Source organism: Ictidomys tridecemlineatus, chromosome 4 (genome assembly GCF_052094955.1).
Source record: "Ictidomys tridecemlineatus isolate mIctTri1 chromosome 4, mIctTri1.hap1, whole genome shotgun sequence".
Taxonomy (NCBI): Eukaryota; Metazoa; Chordata; class Mammalia; order Rodentia; family Sciuridae; genus Ictidomys; species Ictidomys tridecemlineatus.
The window spans coordinates 24,489,477-24,515,878 of NC_135480.1; the positions used below are offsets into that span (position 1 = coordinate 24,489,477).

The 26,402-nt window shown below is 36.6% G+C and overlaps 1 protein-coding gene across 6 annotated transcripts in view; it reads left to right on the plus strand.

The window, feature by feature from the left end:
• Lrrc4c (leucine rich repeat containing 4C) overlaps positions 1-26,402 on the plus strand; it is a 1,114,683-nt gene that overhangs the window by 152,840 nt on the left and 935,441 nt on the right. For 5 of the 6 annotated variants that reach the window (XM_040284480.2, XM_078046210.1, XM_078046209.1 and 2 more), the window contains one exon: positions 2,032-2,155. The exons of the other annotated variant lie outside the window; for it this stretch is intronic. The gene's annotated coding sequence lies outside the window, so the exon portion shown is untranslated. The remainder of the gene's footprint in view (positions 1-2,031; positions 2,156-26,402) is intronic. 6 annotated transcript variants of the gene reach the window in all.

The window sequence follows — 26,402 nt, forward strand, 5'->3', positions numbered from 1 at the left end:
AAAGGAGAAATCATGAGGCTGTTAATTATTTTCTGGAAGTCTCATTTTCTGTATTATCTTGGTGGTGATCTGGATGTACCTCCGGCCTCTAATGAATAATTCTTAAGTCTGACAAAATGCTATTTGTTTCTAAATTGATTTTTAATGTCTTTGGTTTGCATTTTCTTCACTTAGTTAGCTTTCCAACAGTTATTCATTAGATTTCCCTGAGTTTCCATCTTTCTCATGTTCAAGTTCAAAATAGATTTTATAGGTTACAAGCGTCAAGGATTATTGTGGTAATGTTGTGATTTGACACTTCTTTACTAGAAGGGCATGGAGGGAACAGTAGTATGCACGCTTGCATCTTAATCTTTGATTATCTAGCGAATGTGAAGCCACTTAAAAACTGCATGGTAGAGCGCCAATTAAGGCAAGTTTCCTCATAATGATAAGATGGATGCCATTTCCATAAGCACAAAAGTGGGTGCAAAGTAATGTCATCACATAAGGCACAAAGTGGGCTAAGCCTGGCCTGCAGTGGAAAGTCACAGCTTGTATTACTAATTTCATGTTTTTTACTTGGAAACATACATATGAATCATGAATAAAAAGTCAAAAACTAGTTGTACAGATGAGTAGATAATCTTCCAGTTCTAAAATTTCTTATTTCCTTCCTTCCTGTTGTAGGGAAGTCTTTTTCTTTCTGTGATCTGGGGAAGAGGGGTGCACTTTGTATCTGTCCATGTTGTGTATCTTTGCCTCACATACCAGAGGGTGAAGTGCAATTTCCATACTGACAACTGTGATGTCTCCCATACTTTCAGTAGTTGTCATTTCCTTAAGCATTTATTCGTTCAGCATATAAATATCATGTCTGTACTTCAGAGTAAGCACTATGTAAGACATTGAAGTTGAGTCTTTTCTTGCTTTTCTGGACCTTACTATCCAGTAGGAAGACAGATATTAAATTAAAAGAAAACAGAATATAAAATATTCACTGAAAACCATGATACATTTTATGAAGTTTACATGTCAAGAATTAAAATAGAGAAAACAGAGAAATGAGCCTTTAATCTGAAAGGTTAGAAAAAATAAAGTCTTCTCCAAGGACATAAAAGTTTGAGTTCAGACTTGAAGAAATCTAAGAATGCTTTTTGGTCAGAGTGAAAGATGGGGTTGAAAAATTATTATTAACAGCCACATTTTATTTATCAAGAGCCTTGCTCTTCTACAGGGACATTGTGCTCAGTTTATGTTAGTGTTTATTCCTAAATGATGATGTCCAAGGAGCAAGCTGGTCATCTGTGCATTGAGCCAAGTTGCCCTGTGACCAAAAGGGAAATGACATAGGTCTGTTTCCCTGGAAGCAGAGGCTACAATGAAAATTCTGACTCAAGTAATTTATTAAGGACATGGACTCAGGGGAAGGAGACCGAGGACAAATAGACAGGTTAAAGGGAGCTAAACAGGAAAGTGATCTCAGTTAGTGCATAGTCTTGGACTGACCCTTGAGAAGTCCTGCAGCTTGAATTGCAACCCATGGATGGAGGCAAAACACCCTCTTGTGCCCATCTCAGGAGGTCATTCCCATGTGGACGTGCATGTGTGTATGATGGAATGGGGTGAATGGGTTAGGTGCTTGTCACCTCTCAGAAAGAAAGCTTTCTCTGGTCTGTGGATCAGGATAAAACAGGAAAGACAGCTACATACAATAGCTTACTTTCTGCTGTCACAAAAGCTGATGAATCAGACCTACCTGGGAGGGGTACCAGCAGAACTTTTAAAATGCAAAATCCCAGCTCCACTGAAAACTTTCTGAATCAGAACCTTAAAGCATAGGACCCTGGAATCGGTTTTAACAGGTTATTCTGATACATGATGTCCTTGAAAAACCACTGAAATACAGGACACATTTAAAACAGCTGGTTGGAAGTTTGTTATGAACCTGAATAAACTCAAGGCATGGTGAGGGTAGCCAAATATCCAGTTCTCTGAAAATAATTTGTACAATTATAAGTAGAAGCTGAAACGTTTTAAATGAATTTGCAGGTACTGGATGCCACTTGCATCTCTGTGGATATTTGCTTTCACCCTGAAGTCTAGCTCACTCATCAGCATCTGGGCCTACAACTTAGACCTCCCTTAACTTCCATGCTGTTTGTGATCTGACCTGGTAAGTCAAAATAACAAGAAAAGATTGCTGGTACAGGATGGTGATAGCAAAGTATGGGGATCATTAGTCTCATATCCTTACTTTTTAAATTTTGTTTTAATTAGTTATACATGACAGGAGAATGTATTTTTGCACTTTGATATATCATACATAGATAATATATAATTTCTCATTTTTCTGAGTGTACCCATTGCAGAATCAAATTGGTCATGCAGTCACATATATACATACAGTAATAATGTCTGTTTCATTCTACTATCTTTTCTATCCCTACATCCCCTATCCTACCCTCCCATCACTTCCCTCTCCCTAATCTAAGGTAATGCTATTCTACCCTAGTGCTCTCTGCCTTATTGTGAATCAGGATCCTCATAGTAGAGGAAACATTTGACCTTTGGTTTTGTGTGATTGGCTTATTTTGCTTAGCATGATATTCTCCACCTCCAATCATTTACTGGCAAATGTCATGATTTGACTCTTCTTTAAAGCTGAGTAATATTCCATTGAGTATATATACCACATTTTCTTCCATTCATCTATTGAGGGACACCCAAGTTGGTTCCATAGTCTAGCTATTGTGAATTGAGCTGCTATAAACATTGATGTGGCTGCATAACTATAGTATGCTGATTTTAAGTCCTTTCGGTATAAACCAAGGATTGGGATAGCTGAGTCAAATGGTGGTTCCATTCCTAATTTTCTAAGAAATCTTCATACTGCTTTCCATATATGAAAAAGTGTTCAACATCTCTACAATTAGAGAAATGATAATCAAAACTACTCTAAGATTTCATCTCACTCCTGTGAGAATAGCAATCATCAAGAATATAGGCCACAATAACTATTAGGATGTGGTGAAAAAGGTAGACTACTACATTGCTGGTGGGACTGCAAATTGGTGCAACCACTATGGAAAGCAGTATGGAGATTCCTCATATCTTTACTTTTGACAGTATGGAAATGTGTTTTCCAATATCACATTCTTCCTTGAAGATCTAGAATAACTTTGAATAACTTTGAAAATAAATAATACACCAAGATGTAATATACCCAGAACATTTCATGTGTGAACTTTGGGGTGATTTAAAATATTGAGTGGTACTACAACTGATGTTCATTTGTATAAGATTGGTAATGTTTGGACAACTCACATGAGTGGTTTAAGGACTGCACAGAGGATCATGTTTTAAAATGCTTGTTTTTTGATGCGTTAGCATTGATCCCCTCTTCCCCTCCCCACACACACTCACCACCTTGATATTGTTTGGGGAGTAAATGCCAGCTCAGTTTAATCAAATATCCATTATATATTTCCTACTATGCACAAGACCTTTTGTTAGCTGCCATGGATGCAGTAGTGAACTAAATGGATAAGATTGCAGCTCAAGATATTTAGCATCTATGTTAGTTTCCTGTGCTGCTATAACATATGACAAGCATAGTGGCTTAAAACAACAACGTAATTGTTATCTTACACCTATGGAGATAAAAGTCTAAAATGAATTTCACCTGGCTTAAATTCAGATTTCACTAAAGCTGTTTCCCTCCTGGACTCCCCAGGAACAGAATCATTTACCTTGGTTTTTCCTGCAAAAATCAAGGGAAACCAAAAGCTGCCTGTGTTCCTTGGCTGGTGGCCTCCCATGTCTGCTGTGTCATCTTCCGGTGTTATGGTTTAGATGCGGTGTCTCCCAAAAGCTCACACGTGAGACAATGCAAGAAGGTTCAGAAGAGAAATGATTGTGCTACAAAAAGTCTTCACCCAATCAATGAATTAATTCCCTGATAGGGATTAACTGAGTGGTAATTGAAGTGATAAGGTGAGGCTGGAGGAAGTGGGCATGGTTTTGAGGTATATATTTGGATTTTATAAGTGGAGTCTCTTTCTCTCTACTTTCTGATCATCATTGAGCTGTTTCCTTCTGCCATACTCTTCCGCCATGATGGAGCAAGCCGTCTATGGACTGAGACCTCTAAATCTATGAGCACTTAAATAAGCTCTTCCTCTCCTACAATTGTTCTGGTCAGGTCTTTTAGACACAGCAGTGAAATAGCCGACTAAAACACCTTGTCTTCTCCCTTCCTCTTCTGCTTCCCTCTTTTCCTTATACGGATTCTTGTTATTAGGTTGGATCCATGTGGATAATCAAAGATAATCTTCCACATCAATCACAATATGCAGATTCATTCACATTTTCCAAGGATTGGGATGTGGATATTTATTTTGGTGGGGGCTTGGGTAGAGGTATTATCTTTGCCTACTAGAGTATCCAATGGGGGAAAAAAAAGTGTTTTCAAAAACAATCATGAAAATAACTATAAAATTACAAATTTTGATAAGATGCCAAGAGGGAGTTAAAGGTCAATTATTTATTATTGGCAACCAAGTAATTCTTATGTGATAAAGTGAAATTTAAACTGACATAAAAAGTCAAAACTTTTAAGCTAAAAATTAGAAAGGAGAGTAATTGAAACACGGGCTGGTTCTAACCACCTGAGTTGGAAGTATGACCCCATGTGTGAGTAATTGAAACACAGTCTGGTTATACTCTGTGGATGTTGGTTGAAAAGACAGGACCCTGGGGAATCTCTGGAGGTAAGGATCTACCATGTCACCTACCTTTGTGTCTATATAAGAGAGAAGGATGTAAGTATGTCAAGTCATACTTTCATACCAATAAATTTAGTTTTCATTTGAGACACAGTGAATTTAGTAATTAATATGGTCTGTCTCTGAGTCTTCACTGCTACCTTTGTTAGAGGTAAGTCTCAATACCCCCTGAATTAGGTGGATAGAATATTAGGTTGGTCACTATCTTTAGGTTGACAGCTTCCCTTTGTTGCTCACACTTATTTTTTTCTTAATTCTTTTACTTCCCTACTTTAAAAAATTAGCATTTTATCATAGGGCTGTTATACGTATTCTTATAAATGAATCCATAAAGTTCATAAATATTATTCCATCATTTCTCAATTCAGGGATAGTCACCTTGAATGATGTGGTTTGCTCCTTTATAGTATTTTCCTATGTGTTTATGGATTTATAGAGAAAACAATGCTTTACATTGCTCTTTGTTTACTTGAATTTTTTTTTTTGTTCACAGTATATGGTGAATGTCTTCCTGTACAGTTTCTTGTAATTCTGATTTCATGGTAGTGATTTTAATAATGTCCAATGACTAATTTGACTATGCCGTTGCCAATTTTTTTATTATAACAAACAGTGTAGAACTGAATATCTGTGTACTATCCTCGCACAAGACATTTGTCCCCCCTGGGATCAATTCCTAGCAGTGGGCCAAAGGCCATTTTTGTTCCATTTCTAATTCATGCTGTTTTCACATATTTTATAGTCCCAGTGATCTGCTTTAAAACAATTCCGAGCAAGGCAGCATAATTAATTTAAACAACAAAAATGAAACTGTGTTCCTCTCTCCGGCCTCTGTATATGAAAAGACCATAATGTTGGGAAAACCTAATCCTTCACTGATTATTCTTTGAGTCTTTTTGCTTTTTATTTTAATAAAGCAGCATATATCTTCACTCATTTATGTAATTAGTATTACCTCTCGCTCAATTATTGAGACCCCAAATCTGGACATTGTCCCTGTTTTTCTCTTTGTTCTTCACCTCTGCCTCTTATCAAACCTTACACAATCTGATGGCTTCTTACCATCACATTGCTGCTCTATCCTTGTCCAAGTCACTATCATCGGATCACAACAATGATCTTGTGGATGTTCTTCTTTGGCCCTTTGTCCTGCTCAATTCATTCTTAACACAGACTCTATAGATGCACTGATAAAAATCTCAGTTGTGTCACATCAATTCACCATGCTGAAACATCCATTGGATTTCTTTCCCATGTGCCTCCCCTTGGCGTGTGCATTCCAAGCCTGGCGACCTCTCTAGTCATTCTTCTAACCTCTCCCCCTTCACTTACTGCTCTCTAAGCACCCATCATCCCTGCTGTCTCCTAACATGTCAAGCATGCTCTGAAGTGAGGGAATTGATATTTCCTCTTTCCATATCTGTCTCGCCCCCTCAACAACCTATAGGCCACATACTTGCACTTTTTCAGAATTCTATTTAAATATATGTTGGCATCTCATCATCACTTTAAATCCCCTTAACAACTTCACATTTTCTTTCTTTAAAAATTTATTCAGGTATAATTTACATATAAAAATTTGCATATATTCAATGCATATCCTTTGATGAGTTTGGACATATGCTTACACTTGTGGCACCATCACAATGTTCTAAACATACCCATCCCTTCTAAAAATGTCCTTGTGTTCTGTTTTGTTCATTTTTGTTATAAGAAAACTTAACATGAGATCTGTCTTCTTAACGTGTTTTAAAATGCACAATACCATATTGTTAACTAAAGGCATTATGCTGTACAGCAGATCTCTGAGAACTTATTTGTCTTGCAGAGATAAAACTTTATACATATTATGGGACAGTTCCCCACTTCCCCCCTTCCTCAGTCCCTGGAAACTACCATTCTGTTCTTTGCTTCCGTTACTGTGACTATTTTAGATACCTCATATAAAAGGAATTGTGCCCTATTTGTTCTAAATAGCTTATTTTATTTAGCATAATGTCTTCTAGGTCCATCCATCTTGATGCTAGTGGTAATATTTTCTTATTTTTTAGACATGGAGATTACATTAAATTATAAGTACATGCCACATTTTTCTCATCTCATCATGTGTTGATGGACATTTAAATTGTTTCCAAATGTTAACTATTATGAATAGTGCTTCAATGAACTTGAGGGTATACATATCTCATCAAGAGAGTTACTTCAATTTGGGAGAATATTTACCCACAAGTGGGATTTCTGGATATGAATGGTATTTTTATATTTAATTTTTGAGGAACATCCATACTATTTTCCAAAGCTGAACCAGTCTATATTCCTACCAATGCTGTAGAAAAGTTTCAATTTCTCTACATCCTTGCTAACATTCAATAATGTTTTTCTTATTAGTAGTCTACTGCATAGAATTGAGTTTTCTTTCTATTTATAGTTGCATTTAGTATGCATTTTCTTCACTAGAATATGAGTTCTAGGAGGGCAGGTGCTTTGCTTTTTATTGCTTGACCAGTAACAAATTCATATAAGGTTATATTAATATTTGTTAAACATTTACAAGCATACTGTTCATATTAATAATATGAACCAAGTATCTGGTTTTGAATGAGAACTAGACTGGTTCGGACCATTATTTTCTTTATGTAGCTGATTATGGATGTGCTAAGGAAATGAATAATCTTCTATTGTAAATAATGACTTAAGAAGCAAGTGCCCTGATAATGATAAAATGTGGTGTGAATATACCAACATCAAGTACAGAACCAGGAGGATAAATTGGGAAGAAAATATACCTATTTTCTCAAAAGACAGAGACTTGGGAAAACATCCACTTTCACAAGAGAGTAGCTTCCTTGCAATTTTTTTTCCAACATTCTTTCAGCATTTAACATATTCCTTTTTATAAATGCTATGAAGTATGTGAGTGTGTTTCATCAACAAACCACAGTAGCTAATGTGGCTTGAAAAGCTTTTCCAAGTGTACTGTAGTCCTATATACTCAGATGAGATAGTTTTGTACCAGACTTCAGAGTTGAAGAAATACCTTATTCAATTTATCTTAAATTTAATTTTCTTCTCTGTATTGGTTCTAAATTCTCCTGACTGAGGCACCTGAGACCCTATTTCACTGTGAGTTTAATGGAGATCAGAGGCACATTTTGAGAAATGCTAAACGTATCCCTAGATAATTTTGTACAGCAGCCAGAGGAGGTCTGCATCAGTTCTTAGCCACCCACAATGCTAATTAAATTTACCCATGTGAAAAGCAACCACCCACCCCAGTTATTTTGAGCTAACTTGTTGAAACACTGGTTAGATACTTCTGCATCCCAGCATTTCCCCTATACTAAATCCATATGAATGCATAGCATTATCGCAAAGCCAAAGTAAATCATTGTTCCTTCTGAAAGAACCTGGGAGGTTTTGTACTAATAAGATGGAGCCTTTTAACCATCAGTCTAGTTTCTATTGTATATTTGATGGTGCATTGTAACACTTCCTTTCCTTACATTGCTCCTCTGTGAGGCAGTCAGTATGAGTTAAAAACCTTGTGCACTGGAGTCAGGCAGATCATGGTTGAGCTAAAATTTCATCATCCCCTATATGGGATTTGGGGAACATCATTTTGCCCTCTCCATCACATACAAGATAAATGATAGAACCTACAGCACAGGTTCGGAGTGAAAATTAAATGAGCTATTATCTATTAAAACAAAACAAAACAAAACAAAAAAAAAAAACAAATGGCGAAGCACATGGTGGTAGCTTAACAATTTTCACTAATTCTTTTCTTGCTGCTTCTCTTCCCTTTGAGACAAGATGATGTCATTTTTGTCAGTCATTGAACAAAACTTTGTTGTGTACCTACGGTGTTTCGAACTCTGGTATTATATAGGAGAAATGGTAGTTAAGCAAACCAATTCTTGTTCTCATGGCTCTTATATTCTAGTGGAGTTGTGTTAGGGAGTGTGCACATTAAAATATAAATAAAGTCATTTTAGGTGGTGGCACATGCTTGAAGGCTATTGCACAGGTCTGAACAGAATAACTATGAGGAGGGGGAGCTCTTCAGGTAGGGTGGATTTGGACAGCTTCTTTGCAGAAGAGATACCTGAACTAAAACTTTAAGGGTGAGAGCTGGGCTATGATAAACCAGAATCAACTATGGATGATCTCAGGGAAGAGAAGTCCAGAACAGGAAGTGTAGTAACTTTTCAGTGTCTGTGGAACAGAGAATTGAGGGAAGAGGAGAGGTCAGTTATGGAGAAGGTTCAGGAGGAAAATACCGAAGTCAAGATTTACCGTCTCAACTTATAGGTGAGCACATGTGGTTTATTTTGATCTGCACTGGAAAACCTTTGGGGTGATTTGAGCAGGGAGGTACTGGTATCTGAAATATATTTTAAAATATTTTTAGGTCAGGATTGGGGACAGTGGATTATAGAAAGATCAGAATTTAGGAGACTTGAATAAGCTGTGTGGTTAGTACCTGAGGCAACTAGAGTGGAATCAATAATGGACCTGAGAATGATGTGTTTTAGTTCTAACCCCTAGTACTTCTGAATAGAATCTTATTTAGAAAGAGGGTCTTTGCGAATGAAATTGAATTAAAAATCTTAGAAAAGATCATTTTGTATCTGGGAGAAACTCTAAATCCAGTGAACAGATGCATAGAAAAACAGGGGTAAATTGAAGACCCAGAGACACACAGAGGCTGAAATTGGAGTGAGGGCCTTTAGAAGCCAAGGGCCACCAAGAATTTCCAGCAGTCCCCAAAAGCTACGAAAGAAGCCTGGAGTGGATACCTGCAGAAGGAACCAACTCTACTAACGCTTTGATCCTGTCCTCCAAAATGTTTATCGTTTATTACAACCAAACCTAAGAAACAAGTGCTGTAACTAAGCGATGATTCGTAGGAAGAAAAGACAATGCCCGGTTGATGGCCACAGTTGTGGAACTAAGTATTGAGGAAGAAAAAGAGAATGTCTTCTGTAAATTGCAAAGGAAAGCCATGTTTTATTTGGCAGCAATGTCAATTTCTCACACTTGGACTGAAAATGTTTTCTATGGAATTGGATGGGCACCAGAGAAGCAGGCCCTAAGAACAGGCTCTGTGTCCTTCATGGGTCTGTACTTCTTGTTGTGTTCCATGAAAGCTGACTGAACACGGAGGCCAGTCCTCTCACATTTGTGATTTACTTAATAGTTCTTTACAATGGGTTGTTATTATAACATTCCTATGAGTCATGAGAATTCCGAAGCAGGGCGTCTTCTTTAATACAAAGAACTTCTTAGTTATCTGCATACCTGATTCACAAAAGGAAATGATTAACAATGGGATGGATGTGTGCAGACTGACATTTTGTACTTAAGTGAAATGAAAAAAAAAGAGTCTTTGGATGGGACAATGATTTACCCTTGTCATTTTCCAGGTGATGAAAATACTTAGCATTTATTAAAATTTCAACATGTGCTAAAGTCCTGTGCTTTACCTTCCATATCTGTTGAATAAAATTTTTGCTAGATTCTATCAGGACAGTTATTAGTATTTACATCATAATAAAATAACAGAGGCTCAAGAGAGATCCAGCCAACCACCCACTACCTGTTTATTATTATATAAAAACAGATTTATATATTCAGCTGTCCAGTTAGTAATTGGTAAAACTAGAGTTTGAGCTCAGTTCTGCCAAGCTTTTCTATGCCAAAATGATTTGGCTACAGTCCTCCTTGTTGGACACAGAGCAATTGTTTAAAATGTGGGTGCTAATAGCAATATTTGGTTTGCAATCCTGAAAACACTCAGGAGCCTCTAGGCACTTAGGCCACTAGTGTAGTTCAGCAGGATGGCAGTAGAGTAAAGGAAAAGTCAGTATTTTCAGTCACCCTTGATTTTCTCAGGAAAATCAGCATGCTTCAGTAGCTTCAGCAATTGGCACAAGAGAGACAGACCACAATAATCGACCATGTCGTCTTCCCTGTCCATGTTCTCTCTCTCTCTTTAAGCCAGACTGCCTTCTCCCTGGCGGTCCAGGGCTGACATTCTGACTTGAGCACAGTCATTAAACACTAATTAGATTGGTGCTTTGCTCTCCTTCTAGTTGGAGTTTTAATAAACTAGTTCCTTCTCCCTCTCTGTCGTCTTCTTGATGTCCCAGACAGGGTCGTCCCCTTCCCTTCTATGGCTTGAACTTCTAGCCCTGGTGTGTTTGGGCTGTGGGCAAGACAGCTTAGATAAAGAGTGGACAGAGCCAAAGCACCTGGGGGAATGAATATGTTTCTTAGGAGGAAAAGAAAACAAGAAAGAAACAGAGCCAGATCCTCTCTCTGGACACTGCCCTTTTGTTTCTGACAAAGCACTCGGATTTGTCCTTCAAAAAAAATGATTTGTCCTTCAAAAAATCCAGTGGCATGGTCTCTGGGCTCAATTAATTTGAAAGTATTTTTAGATGAATAACTTAGATATTGTTTAATCTTTTGCCTCCAAGATAGTATCAGGCTTCAACCTCTACTAACTGCCATGCACTATTAGCCTACCCTACTAATTTGGTCCTAAAGTATGTTCCCCGTGGATTAAAGCAGAGCACATTTGTGATTCAGAGCTTGGACATCATAAACCCTGAATAGTTTAGTAGAAATAAAGTGATTTTCTTTGTAAGACTATAGATTTTATACTTTATGGATCTGCGTATTTTGTCTTTTTTTCTATATTTTTTCTTTAGCTATTCATGATTATATGAGGAGAAGCACCAGAGGAATATTCCACTTTTCTTTTCAAAGTGCAGATGGATCTTATTGTTCTCAGTCTTAGGCACTGAGGAATTGGGGATTTCCATGTTCCTTTTGTGTATTATTCATTGATTATAATCTGGTCTGAATTATTTTTATTCACATATGATCTCTTTGTGCATATGGGAAGTAATATCTATATACCACAATGATTGATTTCTAGTAGATATGTAGATAAAGATATTATAAGAGTCAAAGCCTAATTTTTAAACAATAAAACTTACCAATATGCATTAAATATTATAGTAAGTGGATGTGAATAATTGAATGATACTTTAGTTTCCTAGTCTTAGACTGCTTTAGTTAATTAAGCATGCTACCATTACTCAAATTATATTTGGTGCTATATCATTAGTAGACATCTACTGCTTCAACAATGTTACCACAGAACTAGTTATCTAAAAAAACATGCATTTATTACCTCAAGATTTCTGAGAATCAACAATCCAGATATAGCTTAGCCAGATCCTTTGCTCAGCACCTCTTACAAGGTGTTGGCCAATGCTGAGATATTATTTAAGGTCCAGTTGGAGAATGATCTACTTCCAAGTATTCCACAATATACTGTTAAGTATATCATGATGAAGGCTGAGAGAAAGACTCTAGAAGTTCTATAAGAGAATTGCCTGAATTTCATTTTGTATGAAATCAAAACATGGATCTAAAAAATTCAATCTTGTATGATGTTTTCAGGCATAAAGCATTGATGTAGTGCAAGTTTCAAAAATAAACACTTGTCTGCAGGGTCACATTGAAATTCCAGCTCTGAGGCAGCCATCGAATGATATAGGGCTCCAAGAAATATGGGCAAATACCTAAAAAGAGAATTTGTGGCGAAGAATATGTGCATATTACTTATTATACTTTCACTACTCATACTAATGCAAAACTCCATCATGTATATATTCCACATTTTCTTAGTCTATTCATCTATTGATGGGTACCTGAGCTGGTTCTGTATTTTGGCTATAGTGAGTTGTACTGCTATAAACACTGATATGGCTGTATCACTAGAGCAGGCTGATTTAAGTTCTTTGGGTTAAATACTGAGGAGTGGGAGAGCTGGGTCATATGTTGGTTCCATTCCTAGTTTTGGAGGAATCTCCAAACAGCTTTCCAGAGTGGTTGTACTAATTTTCAGCACACAGCCATGTAGGATTGTACATTTTCTTCCACATCCTTTCCAAGATTTATTATTAGTAGTATTCTTAATACTTGCCTTTCTAACTGGAGTGACAGAAAATCTCAGTGTAGTTTTGATTTGCATTTCCCAGATTGCTAGAGATGTTGAATATTTTGTCATATATTCATTGGCCATTTGTTTTTCTTCTTTTGAAAAGTGTCTATTTATTTCTTTTGCCTATTTCTTGATTGGGTTATTTGTTTCTGTTTTTAGTTTTGGTGTTAATCTTTTTGAGTTCTTTATATATTTGGAGTACGAATGCCCTGTCAGAGAAGTAGTTAGCAAAGAATTTCTCCCATTCTGTAAGCTCTCTCTTCATATTCCTTTTCATTTATTTTGCTGTGCAGAAACTTTGATGCCATACCACTTATTGATTCTTCATTTTACTTCTTGAACTTTAGGGGTCTTTTTTTTAAGAGAGAGAGAGAGAGGGAGGGGGAGAGAGAGAGAGAGAGAAAGAGAGAGAGAGAGAGAGAGAATGAGAGAGAGAGAATTTTTTAATATTTATTTTTCAGTTCTCGGCAGACACAACATCTTTGTTTGTATGTGGTGCTGAGGATCGAACCCGGGCCGAATGCATGCCAGGCGAATGCACTACCGCTTGAGCCACATCCCCAGCCCCTTTAGGTGTCTTGTTAAGGAAGTTGGTACCTGAGCCAATATATTGGAGTATTAAGCCTCTGTTTTCTCCTAGCAGTTGCAAAGTTCTGGTCTAATTCCAGGTCTTTGACCCACTTTGATTTGACTTTTGTGCAGGCTGAAAGATGGGGATCTAGTTTTATTCTTCTACATAAGAATATCCAGTTTTATCAGCACTATGTGTTTACAAAGTCCGTCTTTTTTTTCCAGCATATATTTTTGGCACCTTGGTCAAGTATCAGATGACTATAAGTATGCGAGTGAGTCTTCGGTTCCATTGGTCTTCATGTCTAATTTGAGGAAATTGATGTAGTTTTTAAAAATCATTCAGGACATCTTTTTGGCAGACTCCAGAAGTGGCACCCTTGGCAGCACTGGATCTTGTGAATCAGTTGTCATTCACTGATCAGCAGGCACTATGCCTGAAATGATATGATGGGATTCCTCTTTATTAGATGAGTAAGCTGAGGATTGGGAGATTATCCACTCTCTGTGGTCCAAAAGTTGTATTTATGTGATTGAAAATTATCCATGTTCTTTTCATTGTACTGACTACTGCCTTACCCTTTTATAAACACTACCTCTTATTATTAGAGAGGGAAAAGAAAATCTCATTGGGTTTAGTGGCATCCAGTAGTAGCTTCCTTTCTGGATTCACATACAGAACAGATATAAATGCCATTTCAGAGGTTATGAATATGTACTGATATATTGCAGCCATTTTAGCACAAGGCTCTTCCCTTTTATATTTCTTAGTGTAAAAGAACTATCTGCTAACAGATAGACACTGCTGTTTTAAGTGCTAAAGGAAATGCAGAATGATAGCCAAGAACAAATGGAATTTTAGGTCCAGCCCAGTATGTGCCGAGTGGATTAGCCTTAGTGAATTGTTTACTGGACTATTTTATGTATTGCTCTGTACAGCACTTATACTGTTGAGCAGGAATGGTAATCCACTTTCTTTCCCAAGAGGTGAAATTCTCCTTGAACCAACACAACAACATGCATATATTTCTTATCAATCATTTTTCATTCGGTCATGCACTCGCCTAAATTAGATCATTATTAAGCATAGAGAAAACAAGAGAAGGGAAACTTGTTCCTACAAGCCACTGATAGGGAGACTGATTCTGGCACCAAAAGAAGTCAGTTATTTGCATTTTGCTGTGTGGGGCTTAGAGCAAAAGCTTCAAATTACATTAAGAATATTTTAAAATCAAGATAAAGCTTTTTTATGCATCTGTCATATGCAGCGTATTAAAAGAAGACCTAATCATGTTTCATTTCTATTTAATTTTTCCTGTTTTCCTCTCATTTCCATCATTGTCATGTTTATTCTTTGTGAAGAAGTATAATAAATAGAAGTTCCAAAAATTATTTTTTTTTCTTTTTCTTCTGAGAATAAATCCCCACCCCACAAGAATAAAAGTATGGAAAGTTGGGACTTTAAATCTTGTTAGATTTACGTTTAGCTACAGCCATAAACTCTATCAAACTGAAAGGGAGTCAGACAGAAATACCTGCTTCTCCTCAAGAAGGCTGGGGTTGTATGTGAGGCACTGGGTTTGATTCTCAGCACTACATATAAGTAAATTAATAAATAAAATAAAGATTCATCAACAACTTAAAAATATTTTAAAAAAATGCAAGTGGTGATGAGAGTTGTCATTCAGCCCTGTAAAGTACCATTTCTCAGGAAAATTGTAGTGTCAAGCCCATAAGCATGTGTCAAAGGTGACCTGACCTTGGCTGACTAAAATAAGCATAATTTCCTCAAATATTCTCTAGGCAATTTAACTCTTCATTGTTGATGGTAGGTTCATAATCACATGGAGATTAAAGTGAAACTGTACCAACTGTCTCAATTCTTAATGTAATACTATTTGTCCACGTGTTAGCTCAAGAATATGAAGGTTCAGCGTATTTCAACTCTTTCTCTAGCTGTGATGTGATGTAACCAAGTAAAAAGAGAACATTGGGCATTGTGTCAGGTGTTACATATATCAAATATATCACACCTTGGAACTTATGTCAAAGAATAAAGAACTATCGAGTCATAATTGATTTAAAAAAGTAAAGAGAAGTTGGGTGCTGTGGTGCATGCCCGTAATCCCAGCAGTTTGGAAGGCTGAGGCAATAGGATTTTGAGTTCAAAGCCAGCCTCAGCAACAGCAAGGTGCTAAGCACCTCAGTGAGACTCTATCTCTAAATAAAGTACAAAACAGGGCTAGGGATGTGGCTCAGTGGTCCAGTGCCCCTTAATTTAATCCCTGGTACCAAAAATAAATAAATAAACAAACAAACAAACAAACAAACAAACAAACAAATAAATAAATAAATGTAAATAGAAAACCAGTGCTGGCTGTGTTATTGCTTCCAGAAAAAATAGTGACATGGTCTTTTTAGGAAGATGTGTGATGCCAGAAGCCAATAGGGAATTCATGCATACCGCTCCCTGCCCTTGCTTCCCTGGTGATGTAATTGTCACTCTGTCATTCATTAGGTTAAAGAATATCACTCTTATACGAGCCAGTACAGACCTCCTCTGGAATCCAGGATATCGCTCAAAGGCTGAATGTCCCACACAATTCCATTACACTGATGAGAGAAATGTTAAGTTGCTATTTATTCTCTGGCAACTAGGTTTTTTTCCTCCTTTTTTGTTTTGTTTTTTTCCCTCCTTTCTTCTTCTCTTAGTAGATCTAGTTAATCATGTTTAAACAGAACTGACTAGGTTGGTTAGACTTTGGGCTCTATGCACTGTTTTGTGAATAGTGGTACCTGTTTTCTTCTGCTTTCTGGGCAAAATTCTTGACATGGTCTGAGGGACCCTTATCCTATCTTCTTCCCCAACATAATCCCTCTCCCCCTTTTCCCACCAATCAGCCACCACAGTCCTCTCTACTATAGAGGAAGTTTGAAGTACCAGTTGAATGGTTTACTGTGACATCTTTTTAATTTGTCTAACTTTGGTCTTCTCATCTTCAATGTGGACAGAATAACCTTCTTGAGTCATTATTATGGCAACTGGATGTGATATAAAAAGGGATACCCCATATTCCAAAGTATCAAATGTTAGTCATTTAAATCCTACTTGTCTCCTTCCTTCCTTCCTTCCTTCCTCCCTCCCTCCCTTCCTCCCTCCTTCTTTCCCTCCCTTCCTTCTTTTCTTTCTCTCTCTTTGTCTCTCTTTCTTTCTTTTTCTTTTTTAAAGATAGAGTTCTCACTATTATGCCCACGCTGGTCTCCAAGTTCAGAGTTCAAGCAGTCCTCTGATCTCAGTCTCCTGAATACTGGGACTCGAGGTGTGTCCCACCACATCCAACTTCACTTCTATATTGAAGATGTTGGGTCACAATTGGACTATTCTTTCCATTCAGTCCTTATGTTACAGACATCCAAGAATGTCAGTCACTATATGAAATGCAGGGGGATCTTGAATAAAGAACACAGTCCTAAACTTCACAACTTTTACCTAATGGCATGAAGAATACAGACTATGCATGGAAACAGGAGATTTGCACTGAATTTTCTACACCTAGGAAATAAGATGTTAGGCTACATCATAACACTGTTCTTTTTTTTATAATATTTTTGATTTCATGCCTGATACATTGTAGCATGCAAGCGTACAATAATTTGAATTTGTCACTACTTCTCAAAGTTCATCTATCTTCTCTATTTTTATTATATGCTTCTTAAGGGCCCAAACCAAACCTTCCAATAATGTATAACTCTCATTTCTACCCTAAAACCCTAGTATCCAACATAAAGTTGGTATTTCTTGCCGGATGATTTATAATTTTTTCATGGATTTTCTGTCACTTGCTGCTACAAGAGATTGAGCATGGAGACATGGGTCTCTCTGTACATGTGTATGTATGTGACTATTTTCTTGTTCCATTTGAGAGCAGTATTACCTGCAACAATATTACTTGCCATATATATTCCTTCTATACAGCAACAGTTGTAATCATTTGATACTACCTTGGGCTCCAACTTACGAACCAATTTTTTTCTTTGAAAGAAAATTTATAAGTATCTGAAACACATAAAATAACCACTCATCATCTTTGTATACTTCATCATAAAATAGAGTTATCAAACAGATAGTGGGTAATTGACAAAGAAAACTGAACCAGGACAGTAATTTCCTCCTTTCTAGCCCCTCAACTTGTTCCACACTTGGTATCTTTCCCTGAACTTGACTATCCTTTTGAGTTAATTGCATTTCTTCAACTATATATTCAAGCTTTCTTTCAGACATAATGAAGTCATTATTTTTCATACCTTTAATAATTTTATTTCTATATTATGTTTTAGACACAGTGCTTGGTTTCAGTCAGTGAGTATTTTTCAGTTCCCTGTAGGCAAATAGTTGACTATTATCTGAATGATCACATTTACACCAATTTCCTTACCCTTGTATTTTAGCTTTATTTCTTCCTGAGATTTAGCAGAGAATAATTCTTTTTTAACCACAATGGATCATAACAATCAAAGGGCCAAAACCAAAGATTTTTTTTAATACAACTTCACTTAAAATGATCCCTTATTACATTTTCATAGAGATATTTCCAAGAATCTGGATCTACTTGGGGAAAAATCAAATGATTTAGCTAATGCCAGATCTTGATCTCAGGAAAAGAGAGATGCATTTTTACACTGTTCTTCTTGGTAAAACAATATTCCCTATTCACATTTTTTGAACTATTGCATGTGATTTGTAAGTGATACAAGTGCAGATGAGTTTTCAAGTGACTTTTGAGTCGACGAGAGTCAAAAACAAATGGTGGTATGCAAGAGGTTGTGTGTTTCTGAGAATATAAGTTTCACTTTCTCTGAGTCATTTTCAAATCCAACAGTTTTGATTAGTAAACTTCACTTGTAACACAACTTATACTGAAACCTTGGCTAGAGGTGAGGAATGGAAATCCACTGACTTTTCAAGGTGTGAATCCTGTATGAACAAGACATGCCACGGTTTCTTCGTTTTGTTGTTTTATGGGTTTTGTTGTTGTTATTGTTGTTGTAGTAACCCAGCAGTTCACTAGGAAGCATTTTGAAAAACATGACACTAAGAGATAATACAATATGTTAAGATAAAGGGATGTGAAATCAATTGAACAGGAAAGATGCTGATAAAATATTGTAGAAGGTTTTCCACAAGGAAGACACTTAGATTCCTGGGCTCTGTCCTGGAGCTCTTGTGAGAGTCATGTTTCCCAAAAGTTATTTACCCCCTATTTCAGTCTTTCTAACAGACCTGATGGGTCTGTTAACATAGATGTTGTTACTTACAAAATATTTGAAGAAAACCACTAATGTATATTTTGAACTAAATAGACAACTAAGCAAAACCCACTGAATATCTAAACTAAAAATAATATTACAATAATAAGAATTTGCTTCAATTAATTTGAAGCATTTACTGATCACTGTCTTGAACGTACCTACAATTTCATCATTCCAGCTTCTGAGAGGATACTTGGTTTAAAATGTATTAAATATTACAACTATCTAACTTTTGAAAAAAATCAATTTGATTTTCAAAAAATCAAATAATTCATAATTTATTTTTCTCTGGCATGTTCATAATTTATACTAGCAGTTGGCAAACTTTTTTTCTCTATAGTGCCAGATAATAAATATTTTAGATCCTGAGGCCTGTATAGTCTCCATTGCAACTATTCAACTCTGCAGTTGTACTTTGTAAGCAAGAGTAGAAATATGTGAATGAGCATGCAAGGCTGTCTCATAGGAGAGATTTTTATCTTTAAATTAAAATCTTTATCCTTATCTCTGCGCTTCTCCCTATAGAGGATGAGGATTTTTTTTACACTTTTAGAACTTCCCAGTGTCATCTTTGATGTATATACTTCGGTTTCTCCAAACTGTTTTTATTCTACTTCTGTTAATATCATTATCTAGGTTTTATATTATTTGGGTGTGCAAATGCTATTTATAGCTACAAGTGCTGGATATGGTTGATATTGTTGAACTAGCTGGCCATGCTTTTTCCTTTGGACTCCTAGATGTAAGCCTCTTTAGGTCTTTCATCTTGAACTCTTTAGAATCCCTCAAAGAAGACTCTAGTAACCTTTTCTCTGGGGAGTACATGCCTGGCTATTAGCATTCTAGAAATAGGCTTATAATACCATAACTCTCCCTAGGCGTGGGACATAAATGTTCCTAAATGATTAAGTATTATTAGCAACCATTCTATTCTCAAAAATATACTGGTTTGGGTTATGCCTTATATAGAGAGTCCAACTGGCTGCCTAGTGGTGGAAGAAGGTTGGGGAATTTTCCAAATTCAGCATGTCAGCTTCTAGTTAATCCCTTTGTTTCCTGTTTGGTGCTCCATTTTCAAATATGTTCTGATATCTCACAGTGCAGAGAGTCTATTATTCTCCATTCCTCCTGATATGACAAAATACCTTATTCTGGAAATTTTACAAGTATTTGAAATTTATTTTTCACAATTCTGATGGCCAGGGCGTACAAAGTTGAAACATGAGCAGATTGGGGATTTGATAAGGACTTGTTCTCTGCTTCAAATGGTAACATGTTGCTGTGTCTTCAAGTAGTGGAAGGATCGATGGGCCAAAAAGGAGACCAATGAAGTCTCAAGTCCTCTCATAAAAACCACTAATCCTACTCTTTAGGATAGAGCTCTGATGACTAATCACCTGCAAAAGCCACACCTCTTAATGCTATTGTACTGTGGACTATGTTCCAATGAAATTTGAGGAATGCAACTATTAGAATAATATCAGGCCCTTTTCTTATGGTGGCAGAATGATAATAAATGCCCAGTCTTTTCCCTGAAAAGAGGCACCACAGTTGCTAGACTGTGAGAAATAAGAGAATACCTAACAACTTTGTATACAGATTTTCAGTCAAATCTTCTGATGGGTTCCTTCATAAAATCTTTGAGGTACTTGGGACAACATGAAGTTCTGTGATATTAATTAAATTATTTTTCAGTGTTTCGTACTGACCGTATAGGATTCAATTTCAGTTTGCGGAGTCAGTAAATATCTGTGTGTTTTCTAGCTTCCTAATTTTTTTGTTATCCCCCTTCTGTTTTTCCTTTATGGGTTATATCTACACACACAGACACACACACACACACACATATACACACTCACACATGTTAATACACATATGTATACATGCATACGTATGTATTAACTAGTAACATACATACACACTTCACTGTCTTCACAGAACTTACAGAAGAAGATAATTAATGCCCATACACCTTCCTGCTTCCTGAACTGGAAAATCATATAATTGTAGTTACTTATTGCTTATCTGTCATATTTGTGAAGGGAAGGAGATGATCACTGTTTCCATCTCCTTATTTCTCTTACTTCTTGAAAGACATTTTCACCTCCCTGGTTTTCTGCTCAATATCAAATGTTCCAGTTCCTCTAAGCTTCCTTCACACATCCTATTTTCCAAGCCATTAACTTTCCTTGTAACTCTTGTGAACTTTTGTGAGTTCTCTTTAGTTTCTAAATTGTAAATTCTAGAAATAGTTAAGGCAACTTGGAGTTAGGTATTTTTCGAGAAAAGTAAATTCCAAGAAGGGTAGTTGGAAATCGTTAATGATGAACAGTCACTGAGTGAGAGGCATTTTTTTTTTCCCTGGGAGAAGGTCCTATTTCTCCCACTTAATAAATGCTGAAACTGAATTCCAGAGGTCTCAAGAATTTTGTACAAAGTTACCTTACTATGTGTTATGGTTTAGATGTGGTATTCCCTAAAAGCTCCTGTGAGACAATGCAAATAAGATTTGGAAACTGGGGGCATGGCATTGGTGTATAGATTTGTATTTGACAAGTGGAGTCTCTCTGCTTCCTGATCATCATGTGAGCTGGTTACCTCTTCCACACTCTTCCACCATGATATCCTTCCTTACCTCAAGCCCCAAGGAATGGATCTGGCTGTCCATGGACTAAGTCTTCTGAAACCATGAGCTGTCAAATACACTTCTCCTCCTCTACAATTGTGCTGGTCAGGTCTTTAAGTCACAGCAGCAAGAAAGCTGACTGAAACACGATGACATTCCAACATAAACACTATGACATTATGAAACTTGCACATAAGGGTATTAGATATTGAACTCCAGCCTTTGGGCTGTAGTATGGAATTCACTAGGTTAAAATCTGTATGGAATGCAGGAAATGAGACTCAGGCCTGTTGACTCATAGTTGAATGACACTTTCAACTTAAAATGCACACGTTTTCTTTATCTTATTTGACATTTATCAAAAACACCATTAGGTAGATTTGCTACATTTTTCAAGAGTGGAAGTGATGTTCAGAAGTGGATAAATGAATAGTTATGGGCTACTCAGAAAGATTTAGAGATGGGCCTGAAGCCCAGGTTGTTTGAGTGCCCTGAGAATGCTCTGCTAACCCTACAAAAGACTCACCTTCTTAAATCAGGCTTGATTATGTCCAGCATGACATCTGGTAGAGTGATTTACCTCAGAGGTCTCAACTGTACTTGAGCATACCTGGCTAAGCCATGCTCTCGTTTCGTAGGTCTCAGATTTTCAGGCCTAATAAAAAGAGGTTCAAAGGGAAAAAAAAAATTCAAAAAGTCAATCAGAGTGTTCCATAAGGTCAAGTTTGCAGACAGAATCATTTAACAAAAGGCACCTACGGACAGGAATAAATTAATCAGACAGACCAAGAATGTATTTCCAAAATCAATAGGGAATGTAAACTCTACGAGAACAATGTAATTGCTTGATAGTTAAACAACATATCTATGTCCATCAGGGGGAAAAAATTAAAAAAAAAACTAATGATAAGTCATAAGTGCTGGTGTTTAGACAAGAAGAAATCATATAAATTTGGAAATGGGGCTGGGGTTGTGGCTCAGCTGTAGAGCACTTGCCTACCACATGTGAGCCACTGGGTTCAAACCTCAGCATCACATAAAAATGAAATAAAGATATTTTTAAAAATTGGAAATCTGCTTTATGTAAAAAAGATGAAATGAATTTTTGACCAAGAAATTCTGAATCCATTCTGAGTTGTGTGTAGTTGAGAAATTAGAATTTCCAGAACATTAAGGTTCATTTTATATAAATTCACACTAGCATCAACATAATCAGCTCTTAACTGATCCATTTTGTACTCAGAACGTGAAGAGGAGAACAGGAAGGCTGCAGCCTTCTAAGGATGCTACTAGGAAATCCAAGTACTTCAGTATCACTTCTCTCTGTAAAGGGTGATCTGGCAACTCCTGAGTCATATTCATGTATTCACTCCCCCAAAATGTGGAAGATATGTTGATTTCCGCACTATTTTCAATATTAGTGAATGGTATTTTTTCATATAATTGAGTCTCACTGCAGCTTGGTTCTGTGGGTCAGAAACAGATGTGGCAAACATCGGGACATTCTCATTTCAATTTGAATTAAGAAATACATTCCTTGTGTGGACAAACTTTAATCTTGTTGCTTATGGTTAAAACGTGCCTATTTTGTTTAATCCCAGGGAAACTAGTTGACTTTTTAATGTTTGTTTCATTTTTACTTGATTTTCACTCAGCCAACATTTTCTGCACTCCTGCTTTCCATAAGATGCCACCATACTCTTGCCCATATCTTTTAGCGGGCTAAATATTACCGATGAGTGTGGGAAGAAAAATAAAGAATAAGATAAATGCGGGAAGCCACTCCTAAGATACTTAGTGTCTTCATTGGGCCTTGAGCCAAGGAGATTTTGGTCTGGCATTACATGCGACTTTGTGGCCCCTCCCACTTAATGATTACACAATGCCTGTGACTTCAGTCTTTGCTGAGCAAGGAAGACTGCTCTCATAGCTTGGAATTGGACATAACCCATTGGGTCTGGACAGCCCACCTCCTGCCTTATTTGACGAAGGACATTCTGTAGAAAACTTTTGAAGTTCCCTTGTATAAATAAAGGGAACATGTGAGCTCACTCTTGTGGTCATAGAGATATCCCTCCCTCTCTTTTCAAAAGCACTTTTCTTAGCTTTTTGTCGGAGTCTGCTTCATGCATAGGAGACCCAAATTCCATCATGTGCACAGGAGATGGGTGGGTGAGAGGTAAAAGTCAAAAGTATTTAGTTTGAGGTATGTCAGAAAGTTCCCTGAAGTGTTCTCCTCATGTCATTCGATAATATAGATATTAGCACATATTAAACTTATATCCAAACTGGTCTAATCACTACTTGGCATAGGAAATTATCTAAGAGAGAAGAGTAGCGACAGTAAGTAGGTTGCCAAGTTCTTCAGCACTTTGTGAATGCTAACTCATCCCACTCTCCTGTTCACTTACCCACAGGTAAAGTCTTCCTTAGCATTATTCTGGCTAACTATATCCCACAATATTTTCAAGATATTTTATTGATTCTTAAAACCCTCATTATTCAGAAATTGGTTGCCTAGAATATCAGGGATTTGCATACTCAGGTTAAAGCCACCATATTTCAGCATTACAGGCTAACAACTGTGTCCCATTGTTTATTTTTGGATAATGACTCATTCATTCTTTCCTTACTAATCTTTAAGTTTTGTTTGTGCACTCTATAATATTAACATTCCATAAGGCTTTTCCTTTTTTTTCTAAATGACACAGATTTTTAAATTCATATACAAACCAATAGTGAACACATTGATTTATAGTTATAAGGAAAGAGAAACAACTCGTATGCTATTGTATACTTTCTGTGGGATTGGTATTGATTACTAATTTCATGTGGGAAGTCAGTGAAGTTTCCTAAAAAAATGAAAGCTGAGATAAAGTACAATTATAGAACAAAAGTAACAACTCATCTATGACTGGCAGAGTCATAGATGCAGTAGTGTAATAATACATTTGAAATAATTTTTAGTAGATGTACTTGTAGTCTTCTGGCATCCTGTTGAATTTTATAGCTTGGTGTCTCACTGACATGAAATGGAACAAAAGAGAACAAGGATAAATTATAAACTAATATTCAACAAATCTTGGGATTCTCATTGTGTTCTGCAAACTGCTTCAGACCCAGTATAGACAACTAGTTTTCTTCTGCTACTAGCCTGGATATTGTCCTATATCTTGTAGCTTCCCTATGCCTGGCTACACATTTATAAATAGTTCCTTTATTAAACTCTCAACAAATTAACTAAGCTGACTGTGCCATCTATTTCCTGTGGGGACTATAATCACCCCACCCATTGTCTCAGCCAATGGTGACTTAGCCGCCTGGAACCCATTCTTTCATTTTCCTACCACTGCCCTACTTTTATTAAAAAAATGTGATAAGAAAAATAAATTTATTAAAATGTCTTTATTTTCACTCAAATTTGTTATATTTTTATACTTTTTTTGCAAAATTTTTGTTTTAGAAAATATTTCTACTTCTAATTACTCACCTCCTCAATGGTTACACTGTGTTGCATACTACCTTTGTTTGCTGATTTTGCTGAATTTCTTGGTGGGTGGAGCTTTATTGGAAACTTGACATGCAGTAATGATGTTTTATCTGTTACAACATAAGAACAAGTCTTAAACATTCGCATGTTCACAGTTGTTTGGATATTTGATAATCAATGATAGATATCATTTTTAGATTAAACTCCATCTCTCCCCTAAATTATGAGTTCTCTATCACTATTCAGCTTCTCAGAGAGAAGTTTTAGATGCCAAAAACCCATGATAATCTTGAAATTTTTATGTAATGAAGAGAAAATTGGTCATAAGATCTCTAGGACTTTTGTATAATATATACTCTTCTACTTACTGGCATTTTTTCTTCCATATATTGATCTATTATTAAAAAAAGAGGTTTTCTGTTATATCAGTGTACATTCTATGAGTTTTAGGTTGTGGTGGATCTTCATAGTGATGTCAACAGACTTTCATCAGTTCCTCTAGGTTTGAAACAACATCCATCATATGAGATGTGGCTATTTTATGATGATGAAATGCCCTTTTGTTGTCTAGAACTGGAAAAATGTAATTCCTATGAATGGGTTAATCAGTATGGATAGATGCTGATTGCTTTAATGCTATCGTTTGAGTTTTGCTATTTCTAGGTTTGCATGATCCTTAGTCCTTCTTTGGAATTATGTGTATCTGCACAGATGGGGTGTTTGGCAACATGGTGGGTTTGATGCCACTCGATGGTTGAAAGAACTGACTAAATGACAGAGTGATCATTTAATCTACCCACACACACAGCATAATGGAATAGGTGATGGGCTTACTGGTTTGGATGGAGTTCAGGAGAGTGAAAACAATAGTGTGAGTGTTACTCCTCTTGGGTTGGGAACCTACTGATTGAGACTTGCTCATTTCCCCGGATCGATTGATGGATTACTTGTGTACACAGGACTTGGTTATGTTATCACCCCTAATAACTGAGCCATGCAAGAGTGCTGGCAATGATATTGTGTTTTGGTGGCAGGTCAGAATGTTTTGAATAAAGAAACAGAAACACAGAGATAGCATTTTAAAAGTAAAGCTGCTTTCTATTAAACTAACATTTGGGATTTTTTTTTTTTTAAAGATAAGCTTTATCATGTCCAGAGCTTTGACTTTAATTCATTGTTTGCTTCATGTTACTGGTAATCCAAAGAAACTATCTTTCTGTTTCTTCTAAAATCAGCCTTTAATTCAGTGTCTGGGATATTATCATTCCATGCTGCTTCTTGAAGAGAGAAAAGAAATCATATTGACTATCTGAAATCATGTTGCTAATGTGTGCTGGCTGCTTGGAATTGCCCAGCATAGAGAAGCAAGGCATTCTCACCTGTCCCAGACCTAATGAGCTGCATAGTAGAGCTGTTGCATCTGTCTTTTAGTTTAAGAGTTGTGGAAAAACAGAAGTTTTCACAGGAGGTGCTGAGAAGCATTTCCTTCCACCTCGTTGTCAGGGTAGTAGCAAATAAAAACCAGTAAGGGGAAAAAAAAATAGCTGCAGTGCCCCTGATGTTCCCTTTTATAACCTCACCTCTGTCTAGAATAACAATTTTGTCTAGCATGTGATACAC